The sequence below is a fragment of the Corvus hawaiiensis genome, chromosome 4 (assembly GCF_020740725.1).
Source record: "Corvus hawaiiensis isolate bCorHaw1 chromosome 4, bCorHaw1.pri.cur, whole genome shotgun sequence".
NCBI classification, from domain to species: domain Eukaryota; kingdom Metazoa; phylum Chordata; class Aves; order Passeriformes; family Corvidae; genus Corvus; species Corvus hawaiiensis.
This window is the reverse complement of record NC_063216.1, coordinates 77,748,534-77,765,653: the sequence shown is the minus strand read 5'-3', so window position 1 is coordinate 77,765,653 and position 17,120 is coordinate 77,748,534. Positions and strand designations below refer to the sequence as shown.

Below are 17,120 nucleotides of genomic sequence, written 5' to 3'. Positions count from 1 at the left end.
TGGCCCTGCCCCTGGGGGGAGTGGAATGAGATTTTAAGGTCCCTTCCAACCCAAACTGTTCTGTGATTCTCTGATTTTTACCTGTGGCTTTGTCCTGCTCTGTTCAGTGACTCCAGGGCAGGATGAGAGCCTGCAGGGCTGGGGATTCTCCCTGCAGTCCTGTGTGCTCCAGAGCTGCTGCTCTGGAGAAGATCCTCATCAGATTCCCTCTGCTGTGATGCAGGAATGAGCTCCTGTACCAGCTCTGGAGCAGAGCATGGATAATGAATATCCTGGATAGGTCCAAAATGAGGGACACACCTGAGGCTCCCCATGGCTTTGCCTCGTTCACCTAAGGCCCATCCAATGCTCTTTAAGCTCTCCTGGTGATTTAGCCTGCCATGAGTCCATTCTTGATGTTCTGGGATGTAGCGGGAGATGGAAAAATGCCACCCCCCACTCTAGGCATGAGGACTGAGAGATCCAGATCTGAGCATAAAATCATGGAATCATTAAGACTGGAAAAGACCTGTGCAGGAACACTGGCTCAGGGATGTGCCAGGAAAAATTTTGCAAATTCTAGCCCTGTTTTGGAACCCCCAAAACCCTCATGCCTGGTCTATCACCAGCCCAGGGGGCAAAGAAGGGCTCCCCACTTCTGCTCCTCCTCTGCTGCGGGTGGATTTAATGCAACGCCTCGAAACGTGGCAAGGAAATTAATTATTTGGAAATGATGTGAAGGAAGGGAGGGTCAAACCTGGTGGATAATTTATTCATTACTAATATCTCCAGCGGCTGTAATTGAGGTGCTCTTTTAATTGTCCAAGCCACTCCAAAAAAAATCAGCTTTTTTAATAACTGCTTGGAAGGTAACTGTCATTCAGCTGTATAAACCTCTATCAAAGTTGGCTTTTGACTGGCTGATAGTATCACCCATTGCCTTGACTTTATTTTAGCTTATTAAAATTGATCCTAAATAAACCTGATCTGCCCCAAATTATTTTTTTCTTAAATTAATTTGAATGCAATTTGTTCTCAGTGAGATTTGCTGCCATGTTGCATCTCGCAATGCAAACACGAGTTTGTTGGGTCACTCTAATTAATTTGATTTTGTATCTCAGCCCTCCTACCCATCACCAGCACTAAATGGAATTATTTAGAAATAACAGAGATAATGCTGGCAAAATAACATGCAGTGACAGGACCAAGCTTTGCTTCTTTAGGAGAAAAAAATCATAATACACAACATATTGAGGTGGTTTATTTTTTGATTAAACGCTTCTGCTTTGCCTCGGCATTTATCTTTCTGAGACAGCTCCAGATCAGAGCAAATGCATCATTCCATTAACATTATCTCTCTGTACATTTGAGTGGGGGTCGCCAGATAATAAAGAGCTACAACATGCGTGGCCAGCTCACACCCTCCAGCAGCTTTTATTCCTTCCAAGAGGATTTGTACAAGAGGTGTGGGGAGGTGGGGAGGGAAGGGGGAGGAGGTTTCTGCCCGGTTCCTTGGGTGGGAAGTCAAATGGCTTCAAAGAGATGGAGTGGAGCAACTTAATTCAAAGGCTTTAACAAAAATATTGGTGCCAGGAGCTGCACAAAGTGACCTGGGTTTGAGGAGGTGATGTTGGATCGTTTCATTCAAAAGCTTTGACCCAAGTGCTGAGCGACTTCAGCATGTGAGATATCCCCTGCTCCTGGAGAGTTTGCATGGAGGAAAGGGAGAGATGCAGGTGTTGCAGAGGATCCAGAACACGGGAGGGATTTGGGATGAACAGATTCCCAAAAGGAGCAGGTAATGGTTTGGGGAAGTGGTGGAAAATAACCAGAATAATCAGGAGTGAGAGGAAAAATCCGTTGTGCCCTTTTTGCTGTACCTGAATTAAGGAGAGATTTCCATGAGGTTGGGAAGAGGGGAAAGCAGAGAGGAGGGGAGCTCAGCATGATCCAGAAACAGAATAAATACTGGTGGTGGGAACATCCACAGGAATAACACGTGCTAGATGGTGTTCCCCCATGGAGGGGAAGGCTCTTATCCCAGATTTTACTGATGGGAGCGTGAGTGGTGGCTCCAAGCACCCTCAGTGGCTGAATTCCATACCATTATCCCAACCTACTTGGAAATTTGTATACACAGAGGTGAAAGGAGGTAAAAAGAAGATGGACTTAGAAGGAAAAAAGCTGGGATTTGTACACCTGAGGTGCTGCGCCATCAGTTTGTAGCACTGCAAAGGGGTCTCAGGTCTTCAAAGCTGCTCTCTGGCACAGTCCATTTCCACCACAGATGAATCCACCCAGCACAGGATAACAGGAGAGCAAATTCCATGTGTTTTGTACAGGTCCTGCCAGTGAACAAAGTGGAGAAGGCAGCTGGCTTCTTGTGAATATTCATTTATATGGAAATACATATTTTTTTTAAGTTTTAAAGGAGGGCTGACTGAACAAGCCCCACTCCAACATTCCAGAAAGGACCTGCTCTTGTGAATTTGGGAACAGGTTAAGATGTCCTTTCTAAAGGGCCCAGCAGCATCTTCCAGTCTGTAAGCCCAGGGCACTGTGCACCAACTATTTAACAAGTGACACTGTCCATCAGGGAAATATCTTTCTCTTCCCCATCCTGTTTGTCTCCTCAGTCTCCCTGCCCCACTCCCCACCGTTTTCTGTCATTTCTCCCTCTGTTCCTCCTCTCTGATGCCATGGTGATGGAGCCGACATGTAGAAATAGCTATTCTTCACCGGGGTTCCCGCAGCATCCTGAGATGAGCTTATGCTTCTCCCCCTCTCTCGTCTCCCACGTTCCCTAAGTGGGTAAATCCGTGTGCTGCCAACCCCACATGCTAAAAAAGATGGGCTAACCTTCCCCCTCCTGCCTGCCTCCAGTTGGCTCAAAAAGCATGAATTGCAGCAATGAAAAAAATCACAAATGTTGGGCTGGGTTTGTGTAATTTTCTGGTTTTCTTTGGAGCTTGGTGTTCTACCGAAACAAACCTTTCACCCCCCGCTGTTCATAGGGCCCACTGCTGATTTGGGGCAGTTTGAGCCATGTTTGACAGGCAGCAGGGATGTCTTGTTCCTGAAAGTTTTTGGAAGTAGGTGGCTGGGTGGATGTTCCCTGAGTGAGAAAAATGCCAAAGTGGGAAAGAGTCTGCATAAATCCCCCCGTTCAGGATTAGCCTCCAGTGACATCCACAATTAGCTGCAGCATTCTGTAGGCTGTAAAGTGCATTTCATGTATCCTTTCCCCACTGTCTGAGGGAGGCAAACTTCCCAAAAGACCTTTCCAGGGTGTTACCAGCTGCAAAGGCTGGGGAATTCTGTGTCTTCCTGGGAAAATCTGGGCAGCTCTATCCTGGCTCCTCATCTCTCTGCTGGTATCCACTGGACCATTACCCAGGAGCTGCATCAGCAGCAAGTCTGACCTGGGTTCTGAAATCCCAAATTAAAGCCCTAAACTCTGGATTAGTCCCTTCCCCTCTTCAGGCTGTCCTATTTCCCTTTGGGTTTGTTCTGATTTAAGGGCTGCTTCTCCTCAGCTGAATCCAGCAGCCCCAGTGTCGGCATCCAGCCTTCCTCTCTCTCCTTCCAGACAGTCTCCAGCTCCTCCTGCGTGTCCCTGGACTGTTTTCCTCTGACTCTCTACCCATTTCTCCATCTCATCCCACTCCTTATCTTCCCCCAAAGCTCTCCAGCCCTCTGGAGCAGGGATTGATTGCTCTTCCTCCTGGTATTGTCCTCCAAAATGAAACAACAATGAATTTGTCTGACTTTCTGTGGTTGTATCTTATCACTCCACCTGCCTGCTTCCAATATTATTCCCTTTCACTTGTCTCCTGCGGTTCAAAGTGGCCCCTCTCAGGCGTCCCCTCGTTTAATTGGCCAGCCCCAGCCTGGGTTTTATACTCCCCTTATCATTATGGCCTGACTGCTCCCCTGGCTCCCATCTCACCCTGCCTCCGTCCATCTGCCCCTCTCCCCTGTCCATCCCCCTGCTGTTTTGTTTGGACAAATGACAGCCTGGGTGTGACCAGAGGCGATAATGGTCGACAAATATTTGAAGGGGGAAGGAGAAAAATTGTCCCTGGGGGAGTTTGCAGGGGGAGGGCACAAGGGGGTGAGTGGAGGGAGAGTTGGCAGGGGGAGGGCTGGGACGGGGAGAGGGCGGATGGGGTGGGAAGATGTGCAGATGATGCTGTCGGCCTGAGTACATCATAAATCCCCTCTGGGTGGGTGGGGATGGGGAACGAGCATCTCTCTCATCCCTGGGTCTGCTTGGAAGGGCGGGTCCTCTGTGGAAGTGGCACTTTGCTGGGGACACTTGAGCTGGAGCAGGGGGACAGAGAAGAGGGAACCGGAAGGGAGAGAAGGGTAATGAAATTACAGCAAAGAGGGGAAATTTGGGCTGGAAACCTCTGGAAATCTTCCTGTAATTTGAGGGGTTGGTGAGCTGGTGTCTGAATCCAGATGCTAACGTGGACTGGAGCACAAACTGATGGGAAGGAGCTCTGGAGAGGGAGGGGACAGTCACACCCTGCAGGTCTGTGGCTCCTGTGAGTGGCTGGATTTGACCCTGGGACAACGTGAAAGGAGATTTTACTTCCCTCAAAAAACATCCAAACAAACGGTCAAAAAAAAAAGACGGCAAAACTTGTCTCTGTTTGGCACTTGGTGTCTGCTAAAGGGCTGGGAAGGGGGAGATGCTCGATAACTGATAAAAATGTTATTTAATTATTTCCTTCTAAAAAATCGGCCCCAAAAAGTATCCCTGCAAAGACTGGCAGGGGAGTTACGGGAGTTGCCAGAGGCTGTGCATGAAATCAGTGGAAGAGGAGAAAGGGCATGTGGCACCCCTCTGCTCCAAGCCAGGACCCTGGGCCTCTCAGAAGTGCAAAGTGCAAACTCCCAGGACTCCAAGGAAATGCTGGAAAAAGCACAGAGGGTGGCTGAGATGGACCCTCCCGAGAGCTTTTTCTCCACCCATCATCAGAAACTGGTTGCAAAGATGATAGGAAAGAAGAGGAAGGCAGTGGCCAGGTGACCAGGTGACACAATCCTGCTCTTCCCTGCAAACTTCTTCTCTTACATTTTTTTTGGGTAGCACTCTCATCTCATTTTCTATCAGCAACAACCCTTCCTGAAGCTGGCAGCACTGCCAAAATCTGAGAGTGTGACACCCCTGGAGCGGGACTGAGAGCTGCCCTTGGGGGCAGAGCTCACCCTGTCCGTCCCTGGGGTGTCACAGTGACAACGCAGAGCCCTGGCCCAGCTTTAAACCAGCTTACACTGAATTTTCCAACCCCCACAAGCACGATAAAGACATCCTTTTGTCAGCAGCAGGGATGGTGACAGCTACCCAGGAGAAGCCAATTTTCTTTCGTGTATCGGCAGAGACGGGCGAGTTGGAAGGACCTGAAAGACTGGAGGGCAGAAGAGGGTGAAAAAGAGACCTGGAGGAACAAGGTTTTAAGTTAGCTGCCCTCTCCCCGGGCGATTTTTCCCAAGGATTCGCCCAGTTTGAGGCGTTTTGCAGCTGCCACCAAGCGCAGTCGCTGCAGGTGGCGCTGCGATGTTGGGTTTGAGCGCTGCCTGCGCTCGCTGGAGCCCCGAGCTGGAACAGCCAGCTCCGGCTTTCAGCAACTTAAACACCGCGCTGGTTTAACAAACTTGTAAAATGGCGGGGGGAAAGAATAATAGAAAAATCGCCACGCGGTCTAATTTAGATTTTCCTTCTCTCTCTCTCTCTCGTTTTTTTTTTTTTTTTGTTTTGTTTTCTTCTTTCTTTAAATTGGCTCTTCCTCTTTGTTGTTGAAGTCTTGAAGTGTACAGGTGGATGTTCCAGGAAAAATAGGTGTTCTCTGTTCTTTGGGTGTTGGTGGAAGTGATTCCCGTGTGTGGCTCACGTAATATGAAATAATGTAATAAGAAAACGTAATAAGAAATGAAAGGACGCACTGGAGAGGGAGGAAGCACAGAGGGATTCAGGGATGCTGTTGGCACCCAGGACTTCACGGGCAGTGGGGGAACTTTTGGAGCAGCAGGAGGGAAATCAGGTGTGTAAGGTTGTTTGGATGGAGACAACAGGACTTTGCCTCGTCCCAGATGGTGCTGAGGCAGCTTTGGTGCCGCTGGGTTTTCCCCCAGGAGCAGAGCAGGGGGTGCCCAGCACCTCTGCTGTCTCTGTGACCTGGGGGGTGAAAATATCCCCTGGATGACAACAGGGTGAGCCTGAACCCTCCTTGTCCTTGGGCCCTTTTACTGCAGTAATTCACAGGTCAGGGGAGGTCATTTGGGTTTTCCAGCCCTAACCCTTTTCTGCCCCCGCTGCCTGGTTCATGAAAAGGCCTATAAATAAAGTCCCGTTTGTCACTCACTCCTTCATGAACCCAAACAGCATGGGGATATATTGACTCGTGCCATTGTCTCAAGAAGCAGAAAGAACTGGTATTAATTTCTTCCTCCCCACCAGAGAGCGGGAAGTAATCTGGGCATATCCAGATTATCCGTGTTTAGCGGAACAGGTTTTAAATGCGAGACCAAATTTCCTCGAGATTTTCATATGTTTTTATTAAATGGAGCTGCGAGCCAGACCGGACACTAAATAATTCTGTAGCACTCAGAGCAGCAGGGATCTTTAGAGGTTACTAACCTGCCATTGTATCTCTCAGATTCCCGTCTCGTTCCTCCGTTGTCATTTCGCTGTGTTATTACTCTTCAGGCTTCACATTGTATTCATTTCTCTGAATGAAAACAAATGACTCCTTGCAAGAGGTAGGAGATAAAGAATAATAAATACATTTTATGCACCACCTTAAAAAAAGGGCTGTGAATCCCCATCCATCCATCAGGAAATGTAAACTGGAGCTCAGGCAAAACACACACGCACGCACGCAGGCATGCACGCGCTGGGGAGATAAAACTTGTTTTAAGGAAAACATGATATTGTTTCCAAATAAATATCTTGGAGGATGCAAATAGACAGCCCCCGGCCCCCGTGCTTTGTGGCATAAATTTAAGATAATTAAAAATACAAAGCTTGGATTAAGCCTGATTTTCCATCAGTGGTGGGGGCTGTGGGGAGGAGGGGGAGTCCTGCTGTGTTTGGTGCTGCACAACCCCTGGAGAGGCAATTGCTGCCTCTGATCTCGGCTACTGATTGCCGTGGGCGCTGGGACCCCCTTTCCCAGCCACCCTCTGCATCCCTGCTGGATGCCTTTGCCTTCTGCCGGGGAAGGGGAGGCTGCAGGGTCACTTGCAGAGTTTTCTCCCCGATGTGGGCATGGCCAACACCCCTGCAAGCAGAGGAGGTCTCCCCCAGCTGCTTCTCGTCTTCTTCAGACCCTTGTGAGGCGCCCATGCTCACGGAATCGGGGGTCCCTGGGAGCACCCTGTTGCTATCAACACCCCGAGAGCATCTCTTCCCTTCCCACCCTCTGCTGCCTGCCCTGGTGCTGGCTCTGGCCAGCTCTGCAGGGAGGAGTCCGGGTCTCACAGAGGGAATGATCTTGTGGGAGTGGGATTTGCTCCCAGGGGCGTCCCGGCAGCCTGGGGGGCACCAAACTCAGGCAGGAATCACTGGCAGCTTCTGACAAACAATCTTATTCCTGCTGCTGCCGGGAGTTAAAGGGAGCCCCGGCCAGGGCAGCAGCTTGCAGCGCCTCTCCAGGATTACTGCTCACCCGAGCTGAGAGATTGATCTTCCCCTGAGCCTCCCCACGCCCTCTCTGATCCGCTCCCCTCCTCGCTGGGTCCAAGCCGGAGGAAAGCAGAGGGGCACAGCCTGGAGAGCGAAGGGGAGGCAGGGAAAAAGCAAGGGAGATGACAGCCAAAGCCGGGAAGGGCTTTTCTGAGGAGCAGATGGGGGGAGGCAGCGAGATGCGTTGATTCCGTGAGTGGGTTTTGGGTTTTATTCTTTTTTTTTATTTTTTTGGGGCAGAGACGTTTCCCAATTAGCCCAATCAGGCTGGAGAGCCTAGGTGTCAGTAGTGAGTAGGAGCGAGAGAAGGCACCGGAGGAGGAGGAATCCAGGCAGCCGGAGTTCCAGCCGTGGCAGAGCGGCGGCGGCGGCTCTGGCAGCCCCGGGAGGCGGCCCCGCTCCCCTCCCCGTCCCCATCCCTTTCCCCAGCCCCTGCAAACTTTAGGACGACGAAAAGCGCCTTGGGGGACCCCCTCCAGAGACAACCTGCGCTCCTCCGCCTTCTCCCCTCTCCCAGAGGTGGGTGGGCTGGAGAAAGGAGGAGCAACCGGCCACTCTCTGCAAAGCTAAAAAAAAAAATAGGAAAGAAAGAGAAAAAGAATAGAAAGGGATTTTTATTATCGCTTTAATTTTTCATTTATTTATTTATTTTTAATCATCCCTCCCCGGTGCATTGGGCTGCCGCTGTCACCGCACTTCCACACCTCTCCGGCTATTTTTTTTTTCAATTTTTCTTTCTTTCTTTTTTTTTTTTTTTTTTTTTTTTTTGGGAAAGGGGTGTGTGCCTGTGCGTGTGCCTGTGTTTGCAAAAGAGCCTGGGTGTCCAAGCCGGCTCCGCAGCCACCATTGGAGAGGAGGGCTGGGGAGGAAGGGCTGGCTGGCGAGACAGCCGCAGTGCGAGCCCTCCCCGGCGGGCGGGAGGCCGCGGAGCCGGGCGCGGAGCCGGGCATGGCCCCGTAGCGCGTCCCCTGCCTGCATCCCCCTGCCTGCACCCCGCCTGCCTGCTCCGCTGCCTGGCTCCCCCTACTCCGGGCTGATTTAGAGGCGGGGGGGGGGGGGGGGGGGGGGGGGAAGGGCTGAGGGAGGGAGGGGAGGGAAGGGGTGATTTGGGGGGGGAGTGAAAACTGGAGCTGCGTTTCTCCCCCCCTCCCTCCCCAGTCCCCCCCCCGGCTCTGGGCGAGCCAGACACGGTTTGCCCAGTGCAGAGAGAGGGGCTCCGTGTTCCGCCTCCGTGGAGTATTTGGGATTGGAGAGAGACACACACACACACGCGCGCACACACACACGCACACAGAGACCATCTGCAGTGTCAATGCGGCGCCTGCTCTGAAGACTGAAGTGGGGGGAAAGGAGAGGAGAGAAAAATAATATATATATATATATTTATATATATATATACACACCAAAACCCACCCAGAGCAAGCGAGGAGCATTCCCAGGTAAGGAGCCCCCCGCCCCGCCCGGGCAGCGGGGGCTGCGGGAGGATGCCTCGGAGGATGCCCCGGAGGATGCCCCGAGAGGGCCGGCGGGGCTGCAGCGGTACCTGCCCTCCACACCTGGCGGCAGAGGAGGGGGGGGCCCTGGGAGGCGCCCCCGCCGCTGCTCCCCACCCCCGGGTGCTGGGAAGGGGGTCGGGGATGGAGGGCAGGGGCCCCCGCGGACAGCGGGCTGAGCCGGGGGACTCGGGCACGGCCCCTCCGCCCCTCCCGGCCCGGCTTGGGAGGATGCTGGGCGGGGGGGGCGCAGCGGGGAGCCCCCCTTCTCCACATCCCCAGCGCGGAGGGGACGCGATGCTCGGTGTCCCCCTTTCCCGGCTCCCCGATGGCTTTTTCCCCATGCACAAGGCTCAACTTTTCTCCCCGGAGGTAGCGGCTCCAGCGGTGCAGCCCGTCCCTCATCACCCCCGGCGTCCCCCGGCTGCGGATTTTCCTCCCCTCGGGGGGTATTTTCCCCTTTCGATGCTCCAGAGCTCTCCTCGGGCGAGGGGCTGGAGGCATTTGCAAACTTTTCCTGCTCCCGGTGAGGTTGCAGCTGGACGGGGCTGGAGGCAGAGCTCTATTCCCGCGGAGGATAACAACCTCCCGGGTGACGGGGACGGGGACAGGGGCCACCCCCGGTGGTGAACACCTAAGAGGGAAGGGCAGACCCCCGTCTCTTCCCTTACTGCAAGGTGCTGGGGAGTTTTCCTGCCCAAATCCCGGCTGCGGAGTCAGCGCTGCTAAACCTCCCTCCTTCCATTCGGTGCATGTGTGTGCTGCAACCAAAACCTGCCTATTGATGCTCTGCATTTATCAGACATATGCCCTTAAATTATGTAGACGGCGACTAAACACCGAGCCGCACATTGTTTTGGTGGAAATCTAATACTCCGGCAGCAGATGAGTTCCTCCCAGATAAACAAACCCACTTGCTCAGCCCCGGCAGGGCTGTTTGGGTTTGTAGCGGCTGCATGTGGCTGCTCCATCCCCAGCCCGGAGGAAATCCTCCTCCCGGGGCTCCATCTGCTCCCCGTGCCGGCAAGGGATGCGGCGTTTGCGGTGCTGAATGCGGGGGTGGGACCCGCAGGACTCGCCCTGGTGGGAAAGACCGGGTGGAACGCGTGCGGCTCTGCACCTCTCCCATAAAACTTCCACACCCCGCGCTGCTTCCCAGCCCTGCCGCCGGGCAGCCGTGCCGGAGAGCTCGCTGGAAACGCACCTGATTGTCCGTGCCTTCCCTCCATTGCCGGGATGCGATGCCTGGGATGAGAGGTTTTGGGAAAAGCGAGGGGGGTCTGATGCTTCCCAAATCGTGCGGGTGAGTGGTGCAGAGGTTTGGACCGGGACCCCGGAGACTGCCGGGGGATGCTCTCATTCCGCGGGAACAATGATGCTGCCAGGGGATTTTTACAGCCGATGCAACTGCTCGCAGCCTTCTAGGGACTTATCTTGAGCGTGCACCAGTCCTATACAAATATTTTGGAAGGCGGAAAGCGCGCTAACTTATTTTCTTTCCCTGCCCTCTGTTTCACCCGGGTCTTGTTTGTAGAAGCCGGTGAGATCCGCGAGCGGGCAGGACCAGCGGGGCACGGGGGGCACGGGCTTTGCCGTCTCTGTGACTTTAATTACGGCGTGTGCCTCCCAGTGTGGGGTTAGGTGCTTTCCCCCCCACCCCACCTCCGAAGCCACTGGCTGGAGGTCCGGGAGATGCGAGCAGCGTTTTATTTGTGGTTTATTTGCCGGGGGAAGTGCGTGTTTGTTTGTTTGCTTGTTTGTTTGTGTGTGGGATCCTTCGCTAGAGCTGGTGCAACAGATGTGTGTCTGCCTCGCGTGTGCAGCCAGGTTTAAACACGCAACCCCAGCCCCGGCACGAAAACCTGGGGTTTTCTTCCCTCCCCTGCCCAGACCCACCCTCCACGGGGGTGTCTCCTTTCCGAAAGGACCAGTCCAAGGCTTTTTCTCTCTGTCCCATCTTCAATGTGTGGCGCTCGGCGGTATCGATACCACGCGAAATAAATGGCAGCCGCATGATCTAAGTGTTGTTTATGTCCAAGACGGGTGTTTTAGGATCCAGGCTGATGATCAATCGCGGTACTGTAGGGAAGCGTTTGCTGATGATCGTAACTGCCTTGCAGGCACCGAGGGCTGGCGTTCAGTGTGCTCAGCGCGCAGCCCGGCTGGGGAGGGATGCTGCAAACCCAAAGGGAGATGCTGAACTTCTCCGCGGGGAGAGGGAATATTTGAGCTTTTCCTCGCGGATTCACCTGCCAGCATCCCTCCCTGCACCGCAGCGAGCCTGGCGCTCGGCAGCCTGTGGATGTGGCAAAGCAGAGGGCTGAGCAGAGGCGGGAGAGCGGCTGAGCTGCGCCGCCGGGAAGGCAGGAGCCGTCTCTGGCAGCCCCATCCCGGGGGCACTGGGTTGCCGGAGCCGGTTTCATGTCGATTCCTCTACTTTGGCAGGCTGAGGAGGGGAGGGGGGATGCCGGCGCCCCTTTTGTGTTGCATCTCCTTCCTTGCACTGAATCGCTTTGTCTCTGCCTCCCGATGTCCTCGATGCCGAGCGGTTGCAGTAAAACCAGGCTCCCTCTCGCCGTGCCGGGGGTGGATTCGTGGGAAGAGCCTGGCAAGGTCTTACGATGCTCGGGGTGTGCCGAGGGTTAACACCGTGTGGGAATCAATTTCGTGTTTGGAAGGGACCTCTGAGAAGCTTCCTGCGAAGCTGAGAAGGATGCTGGCACTGTGGGCTGGTGCTCCACGCTGGGCTCTGACTTGGGGGGGGTGTCAGAGGTGGGGCTGCTGAGTTTTGGAGTCGGCAGTGCCAGAGTTTGGGGGTTGGCACTGCCCACATGTGTCTTGCAGCAGGATGGCATGGTGACCTGGGAATCACTTGGCTCCTCTGGATTTATTATTCACAAACCCCCTCTAAAGTGGGGTCCCACAGAGCTGAGACTCCGCAGTCTCATGTCCTGCCCACGAATCCCCCTCCCCACCCAGGGATAGGTTTCGGGTTGTGACTCTTCCCCCCAGCAAAGCCCTCAAACTGCTTGATCCTCTAACAAAAAGCATTTGGGGAACCTTTCTGGCCCTCTGAAAGGCTTCAGAGGGCTCTTTCTTACTCCTTCCTTCTGGCTTGCAAGACTCAGTGAAGGGACAGCAGCGCCCCAGGCGCCCAAGGCAACGAGACTTCCCGTCTGTGCAGAGAGTCTGGGCTGCCCACTGCCTTTCTGCAGGGCATCAGTGATGAGCGTGCTTCCCTGCGTGACTGTCTTCCTGTGAAAAGTGCTTTATATTCCTCAGCTTTGAGCTCTCAAGGAGCCTGTGACAAAAAGAAAAAAGAAAAAAAAAAAAAAAAAAAAAAGGAAAAAAGAAAAAATTGCGTGGTGCTGCCCACGTGTTTTTCACTCAGACTCTGAAGGGTTTTAAAATACAACCATCTACTCCATTCCTGTGGTGTGGGTTGGGAAACTGAGGCATGGGGTTTTAAGACATAACCATCTACTCCATTCCTGTGGTGTGGGTTGGGAAACTGAGGCATGGCGAGGCAAAAGACTCAGTCCACGTTTATTGATGGGAATTCTCCCTCAGCAGCCTGAAATGCAAACTGAGCCCCAAGTGGGACCTGGTGATGAGAGCAGGGAGTGGTGCCCTGGCCTTTAGGTTATGCTTCAATGGCCAAGAGCAGCCCTTGGACAGAGGAGGGCATTTTCAGGATTGAATTTTTTCCAGTTAAAATGGCAAATGGGTGACTTGAGATGAGAAAGCATCATAGAACCATGGAATTGCAGAACAGTTTGGGTTGGAAGGGACCTTAAAGATCATCTAGTTCCAGCCCCTTGCCATGGGCAGGGACAGCCTAACATTTTGGGTTTGTGCATTGGCCTGGGGACAGCTGCGCTCTCATGGACCTCGGTCCCAGTGCCTTTAACATTTGCTACAAAATGCTTTTAATCACCTTTGGGAATGGAGAGATCACTGCAAGCATGACGTGTTGAGATGCCTACAGCCTGTGTGGTGATTTCCTGTATCTGGCATTCTCCCTTGGGGTTTTTTTGACTCATCCCAAGTAACAGTCTGGGATTTTTTGTTCTTTGTTGGTGCATGAGCTCTGTCAGTTTGCCTCATCCTTGAGTGGTTGCTCGTCATAAGGGGCTGAGCAGCCGCCCGGGTAAGAGGTGCCAACACTGCGTGCCCTGCCACAGAACCCAGTGTTGTGTGGCATCTGCCCTCAATCCTTTCCTTGAGGACTAAAACCCCTCTGTGAGCCCTTAGAGATGCTCTGAAGGCCTTGAACAGGCACCTTTTGGTTTATAAACCCAGAAACCCAATGGCCACTTCATTTTTGACACCTGTGGCACTTCAGCTCCAGCTGATGTGAACCCTGCTGGGGACATGTTCCCTTCCAAGGTGATTCCTGGAGCCGTGGAGGAAGCCAAATTTTTGCTGAAGTGTTCCCAGTTGTTCCTACCTCAAACACTAATGTTTGTAGAAGACACCAACACTCAGAGCCTGAAGACCTGAGGGACAGCAGTGACCAGGTGGAATCCCTGTCCCACTATGCCGCCTCTCATCAGGTGGCTTTGACCTCACCTGGAGAGGAGCCCCTAGAGAGAGAGAGAGGTCATTTGCAGACTCTGTGACTTGCTTTTATTCCAGGCTTTGCTGCCGAGAGGGGTTTCCCCCCTAAAAAGGGTTGTTTAAGTGCTTCATGCAGTGAAACCAAAATCCAGACCCAAAAGTCAAGTGGCTGAGATTCCCAGGCTTTTTTTGCATAGGGATAAATAAAAAGTCCTGTTAATTGTGCCTGAATTTGCACTTGTGACCCAAAAGGGAGCTGTTGCACCTCTGACTCTCCTGGTTTTCATGCCTGATTTCGGAGTTTCTTTCCAGCTCTATTATCCATACACTGATCTTCTGGGGCTTTCCCACCCAGCCGCTGGCAATAAATTTATGGCATTTGACTGGCACTTGAATTTGCCTCATCCTTTTGACAGGACGAATGTATGGCTCTAATGCAGATAACATGGGCTAGGTTTCCATTACAGGCATTTGCATGATCTATACCCACACCTTTCCCCCTCCCCTGCTCTCCTGCAAGGGCCAGAGGGATAAATCTTGATCCTGCGTGAACCCTCGCAGCCAAATGCACGTAAATGTTTGCGAAATGAGGCTCCACGACCTCCGTGATATTTCTCCTGGAGCTTAAAATGCTCCACGAGGGAGGAAAGGTGAGGCTGGTGGAGGTGTTTTATCCCCAGTGGTGTTTCCTGGGAAATAGTGAGGTGATGCTGGGCTGGGGGTGGCCTGCAGATGGTTAATATTTACATACTTGTTGTTTCTTCTGAATGAGGAACTCGCACTTGCCGCCAGCAGCCCCCTGACGCTCATTCATGCCGAGCCTCACCGCGGAGTGTCTGGGAGTTCTGCTGTTTGGTGACTTGAGTTTAGAGTTATAGGGATCAGAGGGATGAATTAGCAGTAAATCACAGCCTGGATGGCTTCGTCCTCAGCTGTGACAAGGTTTAAATTAAAAATATCTTGCCGGGATGAAGCACTCGTAAGTCAAGCGCTGGTGTGGTGTCAGTCAGGGCTCGGCGGCGAGAGCTCAGCCCCTGTGGAACAGGAACCACGAGGACCCCACGTACTGATTCCCAGCTGAACTGGGAAATTGCCACTTCGTTTCTCCTGTTAAATGTTCTTTTTTTCCTTTCCTTCTCACCTCTTTCCTCACCTGAAGGGAGGACGGTCACGCCGGGAAGTTGGGAGAAGCTTTGCGGATTCGCTGCACGTGCGTGTGGCCCTGTTTGACTTGGTTAGAGCATATTTGATTGTGAAAAGGGATTTATTTGTTTTTTGTGGCAGGGGATTTGTCTATAATGTAGTGCTGGAAAGAAAACTCATTTAGAGACTAAGGAGGTGTATCCTGTTACAATTGCCTATTGATGGAATAGCAAGTGCTTGGTGTGCTACACAGCTTCATTTTACTTTAGGGAAACTTATCCTGGGCTGCCAGAGGGACACTCGGATTTGATGGAGAGCTGTCCCATGGCCCTGAGTGTGTTCCTTGGCTTCTTGTTTCCCCATCTATCGAGTGGGGGTGGTTTCCTAGAAGTAACTGTCCCTTCAGCCATCACCTAATTCTTGTTTTGCTCTAATGACCTTTAAAAATGACTCACTTTTTGTAAAGTGAGTAAAACCAGGGTGGGCCTGGTTGGGAACTCACTCACCAGCCTGAGGAATAGCATGATGTCCATGGATGATGGTCACTAATGGCCACTGTCCCACTCCTGGGCAGTGTCACCTTCTTCTGCTGGCTGGGAAGAGGCTTTCAGAGGTGCTGTTCTATACTGAAGGCAAAGGCTCTGCCACCACAGCCCTGCCAGGGAGAGGGGGTGAGCTGGGACAACACCAACTGCGGAGCTAATCAAAGGTTTGGATTTTTCTTTAATGGATTATCTAGGGGGGAAAATCCCCACACCCAAATTAAGGTGGGCATGTGTGCCTTAGAAAAAGTGAGTTTTTGGGCTGTTTTGGGAAACTGCTTCTCTTTGTCAGGGTTTGGTGCGAATTTCTGGGTCTTGCTAAAAGCAGAGCAACACGTGGAGACTTGTAAGCTGTTATCCTGAGACATGTAAGAGTTGGGGGGTTGGTACTTGCATGGATAATTTCGGGCCATTTCCTCTTTTTGTTTGTGCCTCACCTTTTGCACTCTCCCCTTCACAGCGCCCACCTGGCTGGATGGTGGGGCTGTCCCCTGTCACAACCTCTTTTCCTTCCAACCACCCTGGATCCCAGGACTGATTTGGGGGCTTGCAATGACCTCAATACTGGGTGCTTTTGAGACTTCATACCCCCATCCCTCCTTGGATCCCAGGGCTGACTGGGGGGTTGCAGTGACCTCGATACCTGGTGCTTCATACTCCCATCACCCTGACTGCTCCTCTCCAGATCATCCCAACAGCTTCCCCAGGGAGGGCAGTGCTCAGGGACAACCTGGAGGGTGACTTTGTGCTTCAAGTCCCATCTCTGCCACCACTGAAGCCACCTCTGGGGGGGCAGTTGCCTCCTCACCCTGAAGACGGCGGGATGAGCTCTGAGTTTCCCTCCTGCGCCGAGCTGCTATGGTGATGAGTTGCTATAGAAACACATACTTAGCATTATTATTTATTATTGAAAGGTGCTTCTTTTCCTCCCTTCAAAGCAGGGTTGTGCCCAGAAGACCCCGATGCTAGCTGTGGGACAGTGCCCACCCTGTCCATGTGGGATGGGGGGTTAAGCTTCCCGGGAATCCCGGCTTTAGCCACGCTGGAGGCAGGGAACCGTGCTGTGCTTGCCCAGCGGGCTGATCTGGTTAAACAAATCCCCCCAGTATGTTCCCATCACAGGTCCCTTCCTTGGTCAGATCCCTCCTTTGGAGGGGGATTTGGGCGAAGCGTTTCGTTCTAATGAGCTTAGTTATTTCCAAGCTGGTAATCACTGTCACCGTTTGGGGGGCGAAGGGCTGGCATCAGGGTCTGCCATAATATGTCTGTTCACCCGGCACAAACGCTGCATTCGCAGCACCTTGTAGGGATTGCTGGGTAAAAACCTTCTCTTACCTCTGCCTCTGCTGCTCCTCGATGTTTGCTGGAGTCCCTCTCATCTGCAAGCCCAGCCCTCTGCGCTGGGAGGCAGGGGAGCTCCTCTGATGCTCCTGGCCTGGGGTTCTGCTCTGCTGAGCTACCCTGGAGCTGGGCACCCCTCCAGGGCTGCAAGAGGCCAGGCAGAGCGAGCCCTGCTCAGGGTGTCACTCTGCCTGCTCTCACCATCACTTTCCAGTTGCCATGGGCAGGACAAATCCTGCTTTGGCGGGGGTCTTGCTCCCCAGGAATGGGTGCAGGGGGAGGGAGCAGGTGTCCTCTGCAGGCTGGGTGCCAAGCAATGCACTTGCTGGGAGTTGCAGCAAGGGGTCCTGCCTGGACCCCATTTATCCA

General features: G+C 52.9%; 1 protein-coding gene and 1 long non-coding RNA gene across 6 annotated transcripts in view; one reads left to right on the top strand and one right to left on the bottom strand.

Moving 5' to 3' along the window:
* Positions 1-1,139: 1,139 nt before the first annotated feature.
* LOC125324673 lies at positions 1,140-10,457 on the bottom strand. 2 transcript variants are annotated; one of them, XR_007203061.1, is made up of 4 exons: positions 10,370-10,457; positions 6,626-6,716; positions 5,262-5,396; positions 1,140-2,324 (listed from the first exon to the last, which is right to left on the bottom strand). It is a non-coding gene; the product is annotated as an uncharacterized LOC125324673 (long non-coding RNA). The 2 variants fall into 2 exon arrangements; XR_007203062.1 differs by having other exon boundaries at positions 5,277-5,396.
* The window catches only part of PLXNA4 (plexin A4), a 430,780-nt gene continuing 421,653 nt past the window's right edge, over positions 7,994-17,120 (top strand). Inside the window, exon 1 of one of the 4 annotated variants that reach the window (XM_048300844.1) lies at positions 7,994-8,191. The gene's annotated coding sequence lies outside the window, so the exon portion shown is untranslated. Of the gene's footprint in view, positions 8,192-8,810; positions 9,112-10,385; positions 10,469-17,120 lie in introns of those variants that run through there. The other 3 variants (XM_048300845.1, XM_048300841.1, XM_048300842.1) reach the window with 3 other exon arrangements.